Source organism: Silurus meridionalis, chromosome 13, assembly GCF_014805685.1.
Source record: "Silurus meridionalis isolate SWU-2019-XX chromosome 13, ASM1480568v1, whole genome shotgun sequence".
Lineage (NCBI taxonomy): Eukaryota > Metazoa > Chordata > Actinopteri > Siluriformes > Siluridae > Silurus > Silurus meridionalis.
The window spans coordinates 2,791,389-2,796,388 of NC_060896.1; the positions used below are offsets into that span (position 1 = coordinate 2,791,389).

General features: G+C 41.2%; 1 protein-coding gene across 3 annotated transcripts in view; it reads right to left on the reverse strand.

The window, feature by feature from the left end:
• lekr1 (leucine, glutamate and lysine rich 1) overlaps positions 1-5,000 on the reverse strand; it is a 70,376-nt gene that overhangs the window by 20,803 nt on the left and 44,573 nt on the right. The gene's annotated exons all lie outside the window — the stretch shown is intronic.

A 5,000-nucleotide genomic window follows, 5' to 3' on the forward strand; every position in this document is an offset into this window, starting at 1 on the left:
TTAACAAAACACTATTTGATCTATATGTTAATCAAACCTTTATTTACATCAAGTATTAATAATAATAATAAGGTATTTACATGCGTGAGTAGGATAGAAAACTGACTGAATGTTATGAGTGTATGGAATAGGCAAAGAAGGACAGGAAACAAACTTGAGGAGATTAAGCATCTTTATTGAAATAGCAGGGTGTACGGGGTTCTGTAGCAGCAGGGGACATGAAGGAGTAGCTGAATCTAGGCCCAGGTGAAGACACAGAAGCATGGACAGGGGACATAAAAGCGTAGCTTGGTCCAGGGATGGGTGAAGACACAGGAGCACGCTGGTTTGGCGGAACGGGAGAAGCAGGAGAGAACCAGTGGTAGACCAGTGTGAAGGATAGGGAGAAAACTGTGGTGTCGTGTCAGGAAAACAGGAGCAGTCGTGACGACGGCTGAGATCAGGGAAGTCTGTGTACTCCCATCGAGCATTGTAAAGCCCGCGCAATGCGAGGAGGCAGGAAGGCATTAGCTGGGATATTTGGGCTGGAGAGCTGTTCTAAAAATGAGTAAACTCAGCAGCAAGAGAGGAGAGCTGAAATTGGCGGTACTGTCTGCGAAGAGCACCCAGGGCCGATGGTCTGGGAGGCAGGGTGGTTGAGCTGATCGGCGTGGTGGAGCTGGGGAATGAGACCAACAGAGATAAGATGTTAAAATAGGGAATATCATAGTGACGGTTGAGCACAAGTAAAGGATAACACTCAAGAAAATCATATACACTGCGTAACAATTAGTTCAGAATGCACAATTAAAATATAACTTAGGCGCTTACAACCATTAATTAATCAAGCATAGTATGCAAACAAACTAAAACAATGTTATAACTCAATTAAATGAAAGTAGAATAGCAAACAGCATTATAAAAGAATAAAACATAACACTTACCCATTGCAAATGCAGGAGGACAAAATAGGCCGTAAAAAGGTTGTTCACACTTGAGAGACTGAAGAATGTATGGTTAAAACCAGAGAAAAGTAAAAGCCTTTTATACTCACTCATATTTTTTTTATATAAAATTATGGGCCGGAAAATAAGGGGAACTGAAAAACACAGGAACTCCAAATATGGTATTATTGAAAGAATGAACGCCAAGGCCAAAGATAAGGGGAATTGACAAGGAAGGCAAAATTCAGAGACATAAGGGGAATTATGGACAAAGAAGGCAAGACCGAGACATAAGGGGAATTTTTCAAGGTCAAGGAAGTAGAAAAAATAGTAAGACACGGTGGCCACAAGGTATAAATACGAGCGTGGAACAGCAGTCAGTGTACTTCTTCACTTTGGCGTGCTCTATCATTTGTTGATGTGCTGTTCATTTTGATGTGAAGTACCCAGCTTTTATTGAGCTCATTGAAACCTGCATGGAATAAAGAAGTTTTGCTTTTATTCATCCAGGACTGAGGATTCTTCATTGGCGGTTTGTGTCTATTATATTTGTGTTTTTTCTAGAATTGGCTGGGCATTATTGGGAATCCTCTGTGCAAAGAAATCCACCCTCGATGTGTCGCCTCAGAGACGGGCTCTGAGTTCCGACACATGGCCTTCATATCTGTCCATATAAGAAAAGGAGGCGTGGCCTTTTTGTCTGATGGTGAAAGGTAAGAAGGTGTTTTATTAGTGAGTTAATTCAAATAAAGTGGGCGTGGCCTTTATGATTTTGTAGTAAAAGAGAAAGAGGCGTGTCTGTGTGTGGGTTTTGTCTACGTATTTTACAAAAATGCCCTTTTGCCCCACCGCTGTGTGGAGAAGGGGGAAGGGGGGAAGGTGGATGCCCTGAGGGCTGGACTGAGCTGTGTGTGTGTGTGTGTGTGTGTGTGTGTGCGCGTGCATACCGAATACTACAGTCGCGTGCCAGTCTGTATTTACATTTGTGACAGTCTGTATTTATTTGTGTGTATTTAGTGTGGGGGGTGCGTGCGTGTGTGTTTGATAGTAAGTGTGTGTATGTGTGCGTGCGTGCGTGTGTATGTTTGCGTGTGAGTGTGTGTGTGTTTGTGTGTGTACTCTCCTCTTTATTGCACGCCAACGTTTGCTTTGATTCATTCATTTTCCACAACACTCACACAAGCACTTGTGTCATGCAAATCATAATTTCAGCCATGCACACAAAACACACACACACACACTCACACACACACAAATACATGCACACACACACAACCACAAACACACACTTCCCGCTTTTCTGACCCTCTGCAAAACATCTCAGCTCTTTTTAAACACTCAGAAGAGCTTCCTTTCTTTGCTCCTCCCATCCTTTTCCTCTGTTTTCCGGTTTTCTCTTGTGCCTCTCAAACCTTCATCCACCCTGATGCACCAATCAGCATACACAACACATCTCATTACGCTTTGGTGTATATTTACCCTCCCATTCTCTTTATCTCACCGTTGCCATGGTAACTCCCACACATTGCTTCCTGTAGAATTATAACATAGCATATGGCAGCATTAAATTATACATTTAGAAAAGACACCTTTGTCCCTGAGACCACGCCTCTGGAATCTTCTTCTCTTCTCCTCCTCAGTTGGAGACTATTGGCTGCAGCTGAGGATTTCTCCACATGAGCAGTCCAAAAATCCATGCCGTTCCTGAGCAGGGTTAAACTCAAGAACCGTGAGGATGAACCTGGACTGTAATTTATATACACAGTCTGCTATAATGGCTTTGTGAAACACAAACTGACCCTGGAGTCCATGACGTTGTTTTATCAACAGAGACACAGACTGCACCTCACATTTCCACACTTCCACACTCCTGTATAAAGCTACAGACTGGACATGAGAAATCAGAATCTGTTTATGACCTTCGAATCCTTCTAAATCACTTAGTGAACGGATCTGATTCTCACGAGTCCCTTGAGTGAGTAAGGATTCTGCCTGCTTTTGCCATGGAATTCCTCTAGAACAGTGGTCCTCAACCCCCGAGCCAATTGGTACCGGGCCGCACAGAAAGAATACATAACTTACATTATTTCCATTTTATTTATTATCTGATTCTGATTCTGTTTTATTTTGGAAAATTACCAGATTTTCTCCTCCACATCTGTCTATGACTCAGTCTTGATGCAGGTCATGATGCCTCGGTCACATGTCTTACCTTCATCCACTACTTACTTAAAGGGGCTCCGGCCGCTAACACAAACCCCCAAGCGAGCAAAATGAACAAAAAACAACACAGTGGATTCACATTTATACACCCACCAAATCATTAGAATTCATCAAATCCATGAACTCACGGATCCCACCCACAAGTCCCTTGGATCCGGCTGCTTTGCTACACGCTACGAGTCCGACGGTTCAGGTAAATCAGCGAGGACGTGCATAGGAGCCACGATTTGAGTCTCGTGTTTGCGATTATACAGGAACTCAATCAGCTACTTGATACAGTTATTTGCTAACAACTTAATGGTGTAGTTCACAATTAGTATTTATATATGTTGTTGTTAGTAGCAAGCTAGCCAAGGACTCAAATGATCTGAGTAAATAAAGAGAAGAACTTCTGAGTTAGATAAAGGATCGGGTTATTTAATCCGGATGATTCGCTCATCTCTACAACAGACACGCTTTTCAGATAGGCATGGACCCCAGGGACCACTGCTGCACCACTAAGGGGGCTTTCAATCGAGTGTGAGTCGAGTATGTGGACGATAATGTGTACAAGGACGTTAGAATGATTGTTTTGTCAAAAAAAATAGGAACGACTCGAGCGGTGTAGCAGCTAAAGTATGAGTGGAGACTCGGTCAAGGACACTGGTGTGTGTGGGTGAGTGGAATGTCTGTGCCTCCAGATTCATTCTGTCCCAATTCAATGGCGTAATTAACCAAAGCTGAAACGTGGTTACAACCAGAGGTGTCAAAAAGAACCTGAAAATCATCCTTTAGTATAAGTACACATCCCTTACTTCCATTACAAGTCACCAATTTCAATATGACGAGTAAAAGTCTCCTGATTTGAACAGTACTTGAGTATTTGACTTGTTTTGGCTCAAGGATGCACGAGTCCTTAACAATGAGACGCATGTTAGCGAAAAAGCCAGAAAACAGGTTTTATTTCTTAAAAATACAAATCGAATTGTAAACCGCAAGACTGCATTCAACACAACAGCCTCTTCAACATGCCAGAATAAAATAAAGATCAAAGTCGGTCAAAAGAATTTCAAAGTGAAGCAAACTTTGAGTCCAAAACTAATTAACCAATTAAATTACAGGATCATGTCACAAGGAAGAAGAACTTTTTGTGTTCGATGGACAAATTAAATTAAATATCGCCGCTTTTGCAGAACGAATAAGACACGGCAGATAAAGCTGTCGTGCTAAATGTAATTGGTGATGCTCAGTGTCAATTAAAATACAGTGAAGAGAAAAGTACATCGTAAATGGAGTTGAGTGAAGAGTCAAACTTATTTATATCTTTGATACTCAGTAAAACTAGAAAGTGGCCAAAACATTTACAGTACAAGTACAGTAACTCAAATACTAGTTACAATTACACCACTAGTTACACTAAATTACTAGTTTCCCCTAGATGTCTGGAGACAGCGGAGTCCCTGACTATCTTCAAGTGACGATTGAAGACTTACCTCTCCCTAAAACACTTAAATTAGCACTTTCCAAGTTTGTAGAATTCAAGAGTTATTTGTTTTATTAAGTTTGTAATCGTGTGTACCAGTGTAGATTTATTCATTACTAGAGACTCAAAGCACTTTTGTACGTCGCTCTGGATAAGGGCGTCTGATAAATGCTGCAAATGTAAATGTAAATGTACAATACGCTGACGAGGACGATCTCTGAATGAGTGTCTCTTTGTATTATATTATTTATCACCATTATAGTGTGGACATTTCTTCCTGAGAAAAGACTTCCAATGATGTTAGGATTGGATGTTAAAGATAAAGGTCACATGTAAATGAATTACAGCAAAAAATCTTTCTTCACATATCACAGTGATGTTAGGAAGCTGGG